The sequence below is a fragment of the Tasmannia lanceolata genome, unplaced genomic scaffold (assembly GCF_043159265.1).
Source record: "Tasmannia lanceolata isolate RefF3 unplaced genomic scaffold, GAP_Taslan_0.1 ptg000029l, whole genome shotgun sequence".
Taxonomy (NCBI): Eukaryota; Viridiplantae; Streptophyta; class Magnoliopsida; order Canellales; family Winteraceae; genus Tasmannia; species Tasmannia lanceolata.
The window spans coordinates 7,238,357-7,255,278 of NW_027518706.1; the positions used below are offsets into that span (position 1 = coordinate 7,238,357).

Below are 16,922 nucleotides of genomic sequence, written 5' to 3' on the forward strand. Positions count from 1 at the left end.
CCTTAGTTAAGGCTTGGATTAACATTCTCAAGTGACTTGATTTGCTCTTGATCTTCACTTGAACTTCAACTTTTCAATTCCAATTTGCTCCTCAGATCTTCTAAGGTATTTGCACTTTGTTCATACTCCAATTTCGCTCCTCCACCTTGATCCAGGTTACCTAGATTCCTTGCATAATGATTGCTAAATCTAACTTACATGAGCAAACTCATTAGCAATTCAATCACTTGTGTTAGTTATCATCAAAACTGGATGAGAATTAGCCAAGGTGAACCATTGGGCTTACATTGTGTCTTGGCCCAACAGAAGGACCACAATGCTATGCCAAGTGTCTCATTAGGATTACGGTATATTTCTGTCTACAGTGTGATCGAGCTAATTGTATATAGTAGCTCGACCCAACGAAATGTTCATAATTATACACTTGATGTCCCTTCAGAAGCACACATATATTTCCGCAGTTCTGTGCAGTCTGACTATTTTGTTAAACTTGGATTGTTCTATTAAATAGTGGATTCAACTAATAAACTCACTTTTGCGAATTTAAATGATGCCATAGATAGTACCACAGCTGTAACTGTGTGTCTAGTTCTGTAGCAATGAACTCGAGTTCCATGTCAAACTACCTGTCAGGGTTAGAGCATCTAAGTGGGATGATCTTTAGAAAATGGAAAGTGCACATTCATATCGTCTTGAGTAACCTATTTCTGGATTGTGGACTATGGTAGGACAAAAACCTATCGATCAGAGTGCGACAACGGTGAAGCCATCTACAAGCAGTGGGAGAGGTCGAAATGTATTCGCCTTATAATCTTAAAGAGCACGATCTCTACTTCCTTTGAGGATCCATACCTGATTCTGAAAAGGGAAAGGAGTTTACTTCCATGAATTACCTACATGTAGTGGAGGAACAGTTCCAGGGGTTGTCAAAGGCGCTTGCGATTACTATATGATGCGGATGATAACAATGAGATATGACGACCAAAGTGGTGTGAGTGAGCAAATCATGGGATGGATGATATAGCCTCCCAGCTGTTGAAGAAGATAGACATGGAAATCTGAGGCTCTGTTCACTTGCATTCCCGGGAAAGCAAATCCCTAGAAAAAAGCCTCTTTTTTCCTTGACAAGACAGAATTCTGGTGTTCACTTGATTTCCTGAGAAAGTAACGAGCCTAGGTGGAAAATGTCAAATAATGACATGGAAATTGCAAAAATGATGTGGAAATGTCTCTTTTCTCACAAGTGTGGGAAACCAAATCCCACTATTTTGGTCGGATTTGCTTTCTTAGGAAAACTAATGAAAAAAGGTGGGCAAGCAGTTTCTCGGGAAACCTTTTCCTGCACAGTTCCTACGCACGTGAACAGGTGCGGGAAACCTTTTCCTACACAGTTTCCTTGGATTTCTTTTCCTAATGCCACATCAGATTCCCGAGAAACCTTTTCTTTTCCTTTCCCGGGAAAACAAGTGAACAGAGCCTCAGGGTTTCCTCATTCATTTTATTATGACATCTCTTTCTTAATAATTTGACCTATTCAAGATAAATTACAACAAGCGGAAGGAAAAAATGCAAAATCCACCACTATTGGATCATCTAGGCTCTGTTTGGTTGCAAAATACATGGAAGACGGCTGGGCATTCTTGGGAATATGAAACACCAAATGTTGTTTGGTTGTCAAATTTTAGCACAAATTCCATTGGACTTCTAGACATGGAGAAGACATCATTATTAGCTTTTTGCTTAGGTGGCGCCTATGTGGCGAGATTGTCCCCTCTCCTAATTTTTCAATGCAAAACCTTCATTTTGATGGATTTTAGAGGGGAGAAGAGTAGAATATGTCTGTCATGTGTAATCATTACTTTTTTCTCTCTTTCTCTCTCTTCCCTTTCTCTCTCTTCTACTATTTATTTTGTTAATGACACCCCTCCATTCTCCACATGCTTTGACATCCAACCAAACACACTATGAATATTCCCCTAATCTTCTCTAGACAACTCTACACATCTCCCATCCTTGTCACCTCCTTGTTGACTACTACTTCCACTAAAATCCCAGCTAACCAAACAGAGCCCTAAGGGTTAGTTCAAGAAGAACGGAAAACGATAAATTCTAGCAAAGATAAGAAAGGGAATGTAGGAAGCTCAGGACAAGATGGTGACATGAATGGAAGCATCAAATACCATTTCTACCTCAAGTTTGGCCACATCAAGCAAGAGTGTGCCAAATACGAATCATGACTAAAGAAGAAAGGTAATCATTTAGTTTTTGTTTATCATTAGTCCTTTCTAGTAGATGTTCCTAGCAATACTTCTTAGACAAGTACTGTTCAACTATTCACATCCATAGAGAAACTCCATATAATCAAAGCTCTATAGATAGGACGGCTAGGATCACCTTATCGAAATGATTTTTGAAGCACAACCTATTTACATTGTGGCCCATCAAATGGACTGTCTGGATCATCCTGCTTTGGGCTGTACAGTCCATTTTAAAAATAGGGGGTGAATATTATAATAGAAGGGAGTGAATTTATCACTGCCCAAAACTTATATTCTAAAGGACTCATTAGAAAGACAGGGAGAGCAAAGAAAGCTATATAATATTCCAACAATCATCAACCACGTCAGCGTTTTATTTTAAATAAAGATAAAAGTCATCTCCAACATAGGATTCAATCTCCAACATAAGATTGTGAAGGAAGAGATGAAATAGAAGAAGAGAAGCTGCTGACGTGGACATATGATGCCACATCAGCATTGGAAGGAGCATTCGCAATCTGCGGGGCCCTCGAACTTTTCACACTCGTAGCCAATGTAACGCGCACCATACAAATTCTGACATTTTTCTAGGCATGAAAGGTCGGCACAAGTAGATACAGTGGTCTTAAAATTACATGTATTATCTCCGGAAATTACACCTGCGCAAGTGAAAAAAAAGCAGGAATCAATCAGCCGTGCAGGGATATTTTCGTCATTTCACACCCACATTGTAAATGGAGGCTGGCCCACCATTTCTCCTATTTCACATCCACAATTCCACGAGTTTTAATATGGTGTAAGCCCTTATAGTACCTTATTTTTTGCAAAAAACATACTGTACAGACCACATCATAGGATGATCTGAACCATCCATGTGATGGGCCACAACGTAAATAGGTTATGCCGAAAAAATCATTTCTATAGGATGATCTCAACCCTCCGATCTATAGAGGAACTGTATATTATAGAAACCTTTATAGATCGGAGGGCTAAGAACCTATTTATGTTTTGTTCCATCACATGGACGGTTTGGATCATCTTATGATGTGGTCCATACAATGCTTTTTGAAAAAATACGGGACTATAAGGGCTTACATCATATAAAATCATGTACACCATTAATTTCAACAAAAAAGAATGCATATGCCAAAGGAAAATCCAAATCTCCCATTTGATGGCTGGCAACGTAAGTAAGTTGTTCTTTATTATGGAAACCTCTCTAGATCGCAGGGTTGGGATCATCCTATGGAAACGATTTTTGGGGCACAACCAATTTACGTTGTGGTCCATGGACGGTTTGGATCATCCGATGGTGTAAGTTATATAGTACTTCTCGAAAAATACTGGACTATATGAGCTCACACCATATAAAAAATATTATTTTCGAACGGACGGTGAAATGTTGGCCAACATATGATATATGAACCACATCCCAACCATTACATTGCCATTACCTTGATTAGACAGAGAAGAGATGAAAGTGGGCCCTCTATTTTTCGTTGCAAGAACGTAGAGATGAAAGTGGGCCCAATATTTTCATACATGATCGATGTAAGTTCAAAAAGATGAAAGTGGGCCCAATATTCCATCCATGTTCGATGTAAGTTCATCTCCGGGCCCATTTGCTTTTTACACTTCATCAAATATACAAATAATTAATATCAACAGATTTCGATTGAAATGATATCCAAACACCCATGTTTTGATAAATGCACTCGTCTCTATACTCAGAAAACTCTATCAGTAACCATGAAAAGAGTTTCATACAGTGAGGAGCCCAATGTAAAAAAACAGAGAGAGAGAGATGAGGATATCATTTTCCAAGATACAACTTTGGAAAACTCTCTCCGTTGGCATTTCATCAGAAAAATATGTTTTACACAAGATTAAATAGAAAAAAATGTTTTACCGAAGGAAAATGTGAGAAGAAGGCCCAACAGCAACAAAGGAGCAAAGGACTTCATCTTGGGTCGTTGAAGAGGGATGATAAGACACGCATTGGTTTTTATAGGCCTGCAGCAATCTATATTTGGCTGAGCAATTTTATTCGTCAATATCTTTTGAGTAAATATCTAGCTGTCCGTGTCACTGAAAATGGAAAACTTAGATACGCAATAGATTTACAAAATCTCATATATGGTAGGGCCAAATATAGATTGCTGCATGCCTAGGAATTTAATGCACGAAAAAACTAACAAAAAGGGTGGCCCAGTGCCCGAGGCTCCCTTGCAGGGTCTAGGGAGGGCTAGATGTACGCAGCCTTACCTCTGCTTTGCAGAGAGGCTGTTTCCATGACTTGAACCTGTGACCACCATGTCACAATGGAGCAACCTTAGCGCTGCGCTAAGGCTTGCCCTCTTTAAATAGAAATTTTATCTTTTGAATAGAAAACGATTAAGAAACTATGTCGTTTCTTTTCTAAGAGAAAGCACCATGTTGGGATAAATCCTAGCCTTAGATAGCCATGGCAATGATCAATGGCCAGGATCATTTGTGATACAACTACCTAAGTATTTGATAAAAACACAAACTAACTAAAGATTATCAATACAAGACATGTAACCAAATTGAAGGAAGGGATGCGAAGGGAAGGGAGGCATGATGAGGAGTCTATCCTTCCACCTGCTCTATAAATATGCTTCCTCGGGTTCGGCTTGCGCACGATAAGCTGTATCCACTCTCCTTTGTGATACACGTCAAAAGAGGAATTTAAAGCCGATTTTTATCACCGATCTTCATTAAGCAAGAAGAATACCGGAGAAGCAAGTGTTTTCGAGTTTCCGCTAGCATGAACCATCTTCAGGCAATGACCACGCAAGTCAAACTGACCCTAATAGCTTCCGATATGTCGGTTTATCCCGTTTTGTTTCAAAACCAATGAAGCCTAAGTCACTTTTGTTTTTTCAAAGTTTTATGCCAAAGATCGTGTCCGTGCTCATCTGACATTGAGTACTATCATTTGGTATCAGAACCATGGTTTTCAGCACTGAGACGATAAAGAAACCATGGAAAATGGTGAAAAAATCAAGCTCTGCAGGGTTTTCTAGTAGTGATCGAAATTCAGCCGCCGTAGCCAATACATGAATCCGTACAATGATCGGCCTGTCACTCAAGGAATCCAACCCCACCGACATCGAGATCACCTCTAGCAGTTATTTAAAAACTGGCCAGCTCTGTCTATATGACATTTTCTCATAATACTCTCGCATATTACACTGCAAATTTGAACACCCTACTTATGCATTTATAACATTGGTTCCTAAGAAGGCAACTGTTCTTTGGTAACTTTCTCATTTATTTAACACTCATTTCATTGCAAAGTTCGTACCCCATGTAATCTTGCATCAGGTTGTGAATCTTCAACCCTTTTTATACCAATTCTTTCCGAAATACCCCAACTCGTTAGATTGCAAACTTCTAAACCTTCCTCTTTTTTAGCATGATTTTGCTTTAGACCCAATTCCTACAATTTTCCATTTCCCCATTCATGCATCTTATTGCTGTGCTTCTTTATTATTGTGGAATTGCTAGGGACCATCACAGAAGGCATTTCATGGATGGGCCGTTGCATGTGAGAGCCTCATAGGTTAAGATTTTGTCTTATTCATTTAAATCTTCTGTGGTGGCTGCTCTCACATGCAACAACTCATCCATGAAATGCCTTATGTCAAGTTCCCGAGCAAATCCCTTATTATTGGCTATTCTTCTTTTCTTACTATTTCTTCTGCCCCATTTATATTCTTTATAAGCTCTCAAGTTCTCAAATTCTGCATCTCTGGCATCAATTTCCATTCTGTCATTCATCTATTTTAACAATAATTTCTCATGTTCTTTTTTTTTTTTTTTTTTGGTTTCAGGTAGAGGGATATATATTCTCTATGAGGATGTTCACGTGCTGTGGTCAATCATAATTTCATAGTAGAGTCACGAGCACCTCATTTTTTCAAACAACCCATGGTTTCATATGCTTGAAATCTAGTGGGCATTTGTAAAATGGGAAATGTTATCAGCACTACTGTATTTGATGAGGGCACTCCTCACTTTATTAAAAGTATGGTATGGACCCTACCATAGGATGATCCAAACCGTCCATTAGATGGGCCACACCCTATATAGGTTGTGCCCAAAAATCATTTCCATAGGTTGATCCTAACCCTCTATAGATCGGAGGGTTAGGGTCAACCTCCAAACATTCAGATCAGAGGGTTAGGATCAACCTATGGAAATGATTTTTGGGGCAAGACCTATTTAGGGTGTGGCCCATTTAATGGACGGTTTGGATCATCCTATGGTGGGGGCCATACCGGACTTTTAATAAAGTGGGGAGTGCCCTCATCAAAACACAGTAGTGCTGATAACATTTCCCTTGTAAAATATGAAGAAGATATTAGTGAAATATATTTCTTATTTCTGATTGTTGCTCTGTCTATGGTGGGTAGTTGAAGGGTTGGGGTTTCAATTCACATTCATGGCCTTTGTGTAAACAGCTGTGCGTTCTATCAGATATTTGGGGAAACAACCTATTTCCAGTACCAGTACCCAAACCGTTCATGGTCCTAATATAAATATAAATATGACTTTCCCTAAATATCATCCCCATCCCCAAAAATTATCTACGGGTTAGGATCATCCCGGCATTAGAATATGAATATTTCAGTTGGGCCCCACGAAAGGTTCACGTTTGTGTTGTACCGGCTGAGGTAGGTTGAATTTATTAGCCATGAAAGACCTTCTAACTTTCTTAATTTTTCACTTTCGAAGAGTCCCTTTTTTTTTTTTTTTTTTCAGAGGGACATATTTGTAATTTCGTAAGATAAATGTTATAAAGTATAAACTCTAGTTTCACGGTCTCACACTTTCACCCTTTCTCGTCTTCCTCCTCATCGTTGCTCTTTCTGAGTAACCCTAACGACTTTGAGGCATTTCTTTTGTGCCTTCATTTCCGATATGCGTTCTTTTAATGTCCTGAAATAATCATTTTCTTCAATGTCTTGTTCCATTGCAAGCTTTCACCATCATCATAGGCTCGAGCTAAGGTTGCAAAGTTGTCACAAACCTGGTAATGGCCTAAGATTTATGCTTAGTTGTTGCGATTGGCTGAATTGCAGACCACCTCCTCTTAGAGACAAGGGTCTGAGTGCTAGGTAAGCTTTTGTTTGCATCCTTCTTTCTTACATAATTGCTGAAGAAAGAGACAAGTTTTTTTTTCCTTATATCTTCCTGTATTTTACAGGTTTATCGATGGAACAGGTGATATAGGAAAAACAAATAAGCAGGTATATTTATTTTTCCTGTAATCTTTTATGTTTGGACATGTTTGGACTTTGGATGTAGCAGGTAAAATTTTTTTGTTCATCCTAGAATCACTGAACATGATCACAAGTCAATCGGATTATTGCTTACTAACCTTTTTGAAGAAGGTTCTATTACTAACATGTTCACTTCCATTGCGGGTAATGTATTTGGGTTCGTCTGGAAGGTCAAGTTGAGAGAGATAAAATGGAACGGGTGTCTTTATCTGTAACGACTACCCTCGTTCATCTATAAAGTTATTTTTTTTTAAACTATAAATTCTAGACCATTGAATCAAAATTTAGGGTCGAGATTATCGATCTGATTGATTCTCGAGAGTGAGTGTTTCGTCCTTCTTTGATTATCTTGGATCAAACGATTTGAAAATCAAGGGCCCTAATTTAATTCAATAAATACATGAAATGGCTAGTAATTATAGGATTTTCCTTGGAAAAATAACTTAAAAGTGGAGAATAAATAGCAAGTGGAGAGTCCCACGTTTTCTCTCTTGTGGGAAAACGTGTGCGCTTTCCTCAAGGAGTGTGGGCTCACTTGAAGATCCTTTTTAAAATCCAATGTTTTAGTATGTCTTGCTGTTAAATTGATCTAACATTCAAAAGCCATTCAATATGCATAATTAGGGTCATATGATGGCTAAGTTAAGAAGGTTAGTAAGGTTGAAAAGAAAAAACAGTTGGAAATTTTGGGGAGGGAAATCACGATCTCTAAAATTGAGAGAAGAGTGGGCAAAACTCAAGATTTCTATGTGGAACGTATATTTTGTGGGACCACCTATCCTTGCTTTGAAACCTAAAATTCCCACCAAATTAGCTACACTACCTTATTGTTAAGATCAAAAAAAAAAAAGGGGGGGGGGGGGAAGAATACAGTGAGAGAGGAAGAAAGAGAGAGGCTCGGGCACAACATCCTTGTTCTTGGCCGGGAACCCATCTTGCTACTTCGTCTTCGCCATTCACCACAGCCTAGAGGTATGTTGATTTTGAGTTTACTTGAAATTACTTGATCAATAACTACCCTCAATTCCATGGCAACTTCTTCATCAAACCTTTTTGGAAGCCATGGAATTGCATCCCCAACCTTGTATACAATGGAACCCTCTTTGTTTATTTCTTTAAAACCCATTCTATTTCCAAGATTTCTTCCATGCCCAATCTCACGTTCCAACACCTGCAAAACCCACACCTATGTTAAAAGAAAAAAATAGAGATGCTGTGAACAAAGGAAGCAAGATACAAAAAGGGAAAAATAAATAAAGTAATCTATACATACTTATACACCTAGTTTTACCCTTGAGACACCCCTTTTTGTTATTCGTCTTTTCTAAAGACATGCGTCAGAGGCTGTTCCAGCATTGTTATATTTTATTGCCACTAATGAAACATATATGAGGAATTCTAATTTTCCAAAAAATTATTATAAGAGACTTTAACAGTTAGAAGTCTATTTGAGAAGTAAACTGCAAATATGATATTTTCCCTATAGCTACTCATAAGGGATAGCAACATTTGAGTACGTAGTAGTGATTGGATTAGTTCCTAAATAGAAAACTTTAATAGTTAGATATTTGAACAATTAAAGTTTTTCTCAAAGGTTGTAATGCACGGTTTTATCAGTTCCTAATAGATCCTACAAAATGATTTTCTTTTATAATTTTCAATCTATCAGTTCTATGCTATTAACTCTCTTAGTACAATTTTGTGTACAGTTAGTATCTCATCAGTGATGCATATAGTATTTTTTTTAAAATAATTGATCTACATGCCTTGCTTCTAATCTACAAAATCAAAACAGTAGGTAAAACCCAAAACAAAATTACAACAAAGAAAGAAGATTGTACTGTGGACTAAAGAGTTTCCAAATAAATCTACACACTAGCTTAAAATACAGTGGGGGCCCACATTGTTTAGGTGATCCAAACCATTCATTTGATGGGCCCTCACATAGATAGGGTGTGCCCAAAAATCAGCTTCATAGGATCATCCTAACCCTTCGAACTGTGGAGGCAAAAAATGTACAGGTTTGTGAAGGTTTATACACTTCCATTTTACCTCCACAAATCATAGGGTTGGAATGATCCTATGGAGCTGATTTTTTGTGGACCCTATCTATGTGCGGGCCAATCAAATGAATGGTTTGGTTCACCCAAACAATATGCCTCCACTGTATTTTAAGCAGTGTGTAGATAATTTATCTACACTTGTGTGTAGAAACCGTTCTCTCTCATATATATAGAAATTTTAAATTTTGAAAATTTTATTTTATTTAAAAATTACCGAATATGAATCCTACTTTTGGGTGTTTGCCGAATCCAACACCTCGAATCCGTGTCGGAACCCGACACGCGAATCCGAATCCATGCAACACTGCTTTTTTCCTACCATTTTGGTAGACGCTGATTTTCATTAACATTTGCTTTGCACAGGTGCGGTCATGCTCAGAAGTTGCTAAGGTTAGAGATATTGCAAGCTAGGAACTTTAAGTGATAAAGGGCATATTGCTTGCTTATCATTTACTAAAAACTTTTTCATGCCATTATGCAGGGAAAGTCATTTTCTTCAAATTGACGCTCCTTACGGAATGTGGAGACGGTCATTTTCAAAGTCTGCAAAACATGACGAGTCTCCAAAACCTGATGCGGAACGAGTTTTTCTTGTCCACACATAGCTTCAGTAATAATTTTTTATCGACATGGTTATATTTGGCTTACTTTTTTCTCTTTGGATTCTTTATTATTTCTAGTGGTTTCTTATGTGTGAAGCTTATGGACTTATTCAGATTAAGACAATAATTAAAACCCTTTCCGAAAGGTTAGAATCTTTTGATCGCAGTTTTGTTTCAAAAGGAGAGATTCCGAAGGTAAGTGTTTCTTGTTCAGTTTTATTCCTTTTGCTTTTCTAAGTAATATTTGTTTGTAATGCCAATTAGTATTAGACAGTTTTGAATGTAAATTCTTGTAGAAACATTTCACACTTATTGATTGTACCATATGCATGTGGTAATCTTTCATTTTCTTTATCTGTAACCTTTTATTGGTGTAGATTGATGTGTTCGAGATGAAAAATTCTCCAAATTGAAATATGAAGCAGATATCATTTTCTCAAAATTCAAGTCTGAAGCAGATTCCAGCTTCTCAAAATTCAAATGTGAAGTTGATGCCATGCTATCAAAAGTCAGATCCCAACTGCAAAACTCTCTGGTAATGCATTTCTTCTTTTCTAATAACTGATGCATAATCAGAATATCTCTTTGGAGAACACATTTCCACGAAAAAAATGTTATAATGCTTGCCATGGTCAGCAATCTCTGCAATAAGCTCATAATCGACTTAATGTCCTCTTCGCAGTCGACCTCGTGATCAATAACATCCAATCTACTATTGGCTGAAGAAAGAGAATGTTTTTTTTCTTATATCTACCTGTATTTGACAGGTTTATTGATGGAACAGGTGATATAGGAAAAGCAAATAAGCAGGTATATTTATTTTTCCTGTTATCTTTTATGTTTGGATGTAGCAGATATTTTTCAAGCTCTTGCTGAACTTCGTCTGCCTTCACCTAGATAAAAGAAGTTGTGGTAGTCGCCTGTAGATCACCAATTCTATGGAAACATAGACATGTGTGAGAGGTGTCAGCATCACATTGCTAATGGACAATTCTAAACCAATTGGTTAGACTAGAGCTCTGCTTGTTCTGTAGTTACGAGTCCAGTTCAACAAAGGGCTGAACTGATTGATCACCCAAAATAGTCCTCACAAAAAACTGGCTCTCAGAAGAGGTCGGGAGAAATTCATCATATGTCAACTTGATCCTTAACAAAACTAGCTTGAGTGAATACAAACAAAGAACTACGAGCTAGTTCTGTACTTGAGTGAAGTGTGGTTAAGAGGAGATTTGTAATATCACTGAAGAGTTGAGCACCAATAAATTCGATTGTAATTACTAACAGTCATGCACTGGATGTTCAGGGCCTTCAGGCTATCCTGCATGTGTTCCAATTTGTGGTCTTTTCCCCACAAAATTATTCGTACAAGATGAGTGCTGTCTTAGAGCTGCCCCAAAATATCCTTCCAAATAGCTGAGTTTTCAGTTTTGATGCTATGCTCAACTGAGAACAAAAACTGAATCAAAATCCCAGCAATCTGAATTTCTGCCCAGGACAGATATGTAGGATTATATGACTGTTCAGAACTTCAGATTATTGCACATATGATCTTTAAGCTACAATGGAATCCTGTTTAGTTGTAGTTCAGGCCATTTAATTCTTAGTAGAAATGAAATAGTTGGCAGAATCAAACCCATATAGTTCTGAAACGAATTGGACATTGAAGACATTCTATGACTAGATGAAATCCACGACCAGATCTTTGTAGATATCATTCGCTTAGGATGGAACTATAGCAGGTCTTCAAAAATACGACTCCAGTAGGAAACGAGAAACAGAGGTACTTAGGCCTGAAGAATTTTGGTAAGGTTTAGTTTCAAATGAGATAGTAATCAACCCAGAAATGAGAGAATTGTTGACCAACCTGAGGTTCTGGATTAATCTTGAGTTAATCAATGTCATAAAATCAAGACACAAAAAACAAAATGGAATTCGACATGACTATTATCATGGCGCATGGTAACTTGCGGGATCGAATACATGCAGAAAGTACAATTGGCACCAAACCAAAATTTAAAGCATTTTAAACTCCCAAACCCAATGTAGTGGCCGCAACCAAGACAATATGGCTGAAATGGAGAAAATTCAGAGTTAGTGAAGTAACTGTGAATGGAACAAGTGTGACAGTTCTCGGCAATGCAAAAGATCTCATTCACAAACAACCAATCAAAGGTGTAAACGTTGTGTAGAAGTTCACATCTTTTATGGATTTTTCAAGCAAGAAACAAATATGGTCTAATGGAAATCACAACAAGCAACATTGTGTTCTCTTTTAAATATAAGTACAACTTTTACCCATCCTCTCTTCTAAACTTGTGCCATATATGCTCCAAGGCACAGAAATTGTAAATATCTCACTGTCTGATATCACATTTTCTTACCGGACCGTCAATTCCATGCAAAAATCATGTGGCTAATTCTTACTAATGATGAACCTTTTGACCCCTTTTTAGGCCACCGTTCCAAATTATAAAAAAAAAAAAACCAAACTGTTATTGGGTAGCTTTCTCACTTATTTAACACTCATTTGATTGCAAAGTTGGTACCCCATGTAATCCTGCATCAGGTTGTGAATCTTCAACCCTTTTTATACCAATTCATTCCGAAATACCCCAATTCGTTTGATTGCAAACTTCTAAACCTTCCTCTTTTTAGCATGATTTTGCTTTAGACCCAATTCCTACAATTTTCCATTTCCCCATTCATGCATCTTATTGTTGTGCTTCTTTATTATTGGGGATGTGCTAGGGACCATCGCATAAGGCATTTCAGGGATGGGCCGTTGCATGCATGTGAGAGCAGCCACATAGGTTAAGATTTTGTCTTATCCATTTAATTCGTCTGTGGTGGCTGCTCTCACATGCAACAGCCCATCTGCGAAATGCCTTCTGTGATGGTCCCTAGCAAATCCCTTATTATTGGCTATTCTTCTTTTCTTTCTATTTCTTTTGCCCCATTTATATTCTTTATAAGCTCTCAAGTTCACAAAATTTTCTTCTCTGGCCTCAATTTCCATTGTCATTCATCTATTTTAACAACAATTTCTCATGTTCATGTTTTTTTTTTTTTGGTTTCAGGTAGAGAGGATGTTCACGTGCTGTGGTGAATCATTGTAGAGTCACAAGCACCTCATTGTTTCAAACACCCCATGGTTTCATATGCTTGAAATCTAGTGGCCATTTGTAAAATATGATGAAGATGTTTCGTGTTTCTGATTGTTGCTTTGTCTATACTGGGTAGTTGAAGGGTTGGAGTTTCAATTCACATTCATGGCCTTCTGTAAACAGCTGTGCGTTCTATCAGATATTCAATTAATCAATAGATGATGGATTTACTCTTTAAAGATACCTTTAATAACTAGCAAGTTTCAGCCGACACGACTCTTGGAACATTGGATTGATGAATATTGTCTATGAAATCTGCTACAGGATCTTACAGACTCTTGGAACATTGTATTGATGAATATTGTATATGAAATCTGCTACAGGATCTTACAAATATAGGTGTTCGTCAGTTGGTTTTGCATATAAATCGGAGCAAAGCAGAAAATCAGTGTTCTTATTTTTATCATGTAGATTGTAGATTATAACTTATGTAGTTTCTATCGAGCTTAGCCTAAAAAATTAGATTATGGTTTGTAGTCCAGTGGTTGATTTTAGTTTGTTCGGTTTCATTAAAAAATAGTTCTTTAGTTAGCTAATCTGAATTTTTTGGATCTGAAAGAAGCCTCTTTTAGTCATTTTCTCACTTATTTTTTCTGAACACTATCCAGCTCTTCCAAGCCAGCTCTTGAACCTACTCTACGAATCTAGCTTGTTTGATAGACTTGATATTCTGCTGATCTTGAAATTTACACTCAACTTAATTGTTTAGGTCTTTGAACAAGGTAGGCCCCACTGACAGTTATTCCCAGCAAATGTGTATGTCTTCAAATTAGCTACATTGGATCATCTTAGGGTGTCTATTTGTGGAGGGGAAAATGGATAGATACTGAGTGTCCACAAATTTGCCCATTTCCCTCCTAGGATGATCCAATATAGCTGATTTTTTGTGGATACCCTATCTTTGACTATTATACGGCCTTTTAAATGAATGCTTTGGATCACCCTCACAAATGTGGGCCCACCATTTTTATTTTATTTTTTTGCATTCGAGCGCTTATCTGCGCTCGAGTGCATATATATTATAGAAAAGTGTATTTGGAAAAGTGTTGATGCGCTTGAGCTCAGATAAGCTTATCTGAGCTCGCATACAAAAACATGGGTGAGCCCACATTGTTGGGGTGATCCAAAGTATTCATTTGAGAGGCCTTTGCCTAGATTGGGTGTCCACCAAAAATCAGATCCATTGGATCACCCTAACCCCTCCAAAAGTGGAGGGAAAAATGGACAGACATTGTTTTCCCACAGATCTCCCCATTTTTCCTGCGCTCGAGCTCAGATAATCTTATCTGAGCTTGAGTGCAAAAACATGGGTGGGGCCCACATTGTTGGGGTGATCCAAAGCATTCATTTGAGGGGCCCTTGCCTAGATAGGGTGTCCACCAAAAACCAGATCCATTGGAGAGAGAGAGAGGAGTGCTACATCCCAAAAAAAACACCTTTTTCAAGTAGTTTGGTGGGAGAAAAAAGTCATGGGCGGACAAGGGAGAGACAACACAAGTAGTCTCCTAGTAGTTCATATAATGACATGAAACCGAACACCACTAGTAGATGACATGGCAAGGTTAGGATAACGAATAAGATATGAACTGGGCTTGTTTGTCTGCAAACAATGAGGATGTTTTTATCACAATTCTCCTTTCATTATTTATACTACCAAGAACTGTTTAGTGATATTAATGTTATCATGTTTTGAAAGCTTCATGAATCTACTTTATTTAAATTGGTTTTCTTCTTAAATGTTTTGTCACTTATATACTTGTAAAAGAATTTCATTGCTTGGTTATGATTTGAAATGATATTATACGTGCTATAATTTTCATATCTTATAAAAAAATTCAACCCAATTAGAAAGAAAAAGGTTAGTTTGCATTCATGAGTTCATATGTGATAAAAATCATTTAACTGGAATTGAAGTTGTTTGAGTGGAAAATTTTCCCATCAGATAGATGAATAAGTCAGGTCATCTCGCATAAATGACTAGTTGGAATAAATCCATTTGTTAATAATCACAGGTAAAGACACTACGAAGTATGCTTCTTCATGGAACTATGATGCTATTAGTTTGCAAATTTTGGAAAGTATAATTGGATCATTTCTCGTTCATAAATTTGATTAGTCTTTATATATTATTTGAAGATAATATTGAATACAATCATATGCAATGTTAGTTGTTTAAGTTACTTGTCAAGAGGAATTTATCTACCAAAATTCAGGAATAACAAATTACTTCTACCCAAAATGGCAGTCATTAGGATGCTTAATAGTTGATTACTTAGCAAATGAGGCTATAATTCAAACAAGGCACTAGCAGGAAATAATTCAAAGAGAAATCAATGTCTAAGCATAGGTCTAGATGAACTCCTTGTCTACAGGAATTCCAATCAGATGCCCACAAAAAATTAATACAGGATTGAAATTAAGGATCAATTCCTACTTTTAAATTGCCATCTTTGTTGTATAGTTGTTCATGATTGAGCTTGAAGGGTTAAAATGAATATACACTTGGAAGTTAAGTGGTAATTTGCGATTTCAGTCTGATGTTCATTTATGCATACTTCAGGTGGTGTTCTTAGTTGTTAAAATTGATAAATGTTGTGTGTTATGCAAGTGAATGATGATATGACCTGATGTAAGAGTCAAAATGATATGCCTAGCATAGCTTGTTTGTGTATATGGTATTTTAAGAGATTACACACAGGTTTTTGGGGTCTATAAGAATAAATATTAAAGGGTTACAATGATGTATTTTCTTAAGACACAAATGTAGTTCGTTAAAGTTTGGAGCTAATTCTGTTGTGCTGGAATGTCTGAAGGCAAAAGATATATTTGTATATCTTTTGTGGTGATAAGTATGGGTAAAAGGAAGTGTGAGGAAAATGTTTGTATGATTGTCATTTACCCATGAACATGTTGCTTCTGTTATTTACTCATTTTGTTGAAACCAGAAAAAAAATAGTGAATTATAATTCATTTCTGCTATCATTCATGTCCCATGAATTTCATAAACTTGATTCGTCGTCTCTGCGCCTGCCCTTCACTTCATCCATTCTTGAGTTCCTAGGTCCGGTTAATTCATTTTGGACTTTGATGATTTTTTTAGGAAACCAATATTGCAATTCTATTTCCATCCGCTAATTCTCCAAGGCTAAAAAAAATGACTCCAAAATCGGACAAGCGGGGCTAAAAAAGCAAACCAAACTCGAAGAAGATGAAAAAAATTGGTAAGCTTATCCTCTCAGACTGTAATTCCGCTGGAGGAATATTGGATACTTGAAGGTGTTTACGATGGAATGAATGTTGCTGTGAAGTGGATTCCGCATGAACAAATAGGAACTGCGAATAAGGAGGCTGGTATTCATAGAGATACACACTTGAATGAAAAATATTGTTATGTACTATGGAATGGAGAAGACGGTAAATTCTGCTACATTATCTTAGAGCGCTGGACTTGCTGCCTATACGATCTTATAACTCACTTTTCGAATGTTGGCATTCCAAGGTTGGAATTTGTAAATGGAATTCCCCA

General features: G+C 37.2%; 2 long non-coding RNA genes across 3 annotated transcripts; one reads left to right on the forward strand and one right to left on the reverse strand.

Annotated features, from left to right (window-relative positions):
* Positions 1-2,609: 2,609 nt before the first annotated feature.
* On the reverse strand, positions 2,610-4,224 carry LOC143859159 (uncharacterized). The gene is made up of 2 exons (XR_013239174.1): positions 4,168-4,224; positions 2,610-2,917 (listed from the first exon to the last, which is right to left on the reverse strand). It is a non-coding gene; the product is annotated as an uncharacterized LOC143859159 (long non-coding RNA).
* A 2,901-nt stretch (positions 4,225-7,125) lies between these two features.
* Positions 7,126-13,730, forward strand: LOC143859259 (uncharacterized). 2 transcript variants are annotated; one of them, XR_013239215.1, is made up of 8 exons: positions 7,126-7,402; positions 7,492-7,534; positions 9,994-10,020; positions 10,112-10,240; positions 10,347-10,427; positions 10,610-10,767; positions 10,915-11,042; positions 13,310-13,730. It is a non-coding gene; the product is annotated as an uncharacterized LOC143859259 (long non-coding RNA). The 2 variants fall into 2 exon arrangements; XR_013239214.1 differs by having other exon boundaries at positions 11,000-11,042.
* Positions 13,731-16,922: the final 3,192 nt, after the last annotated feature.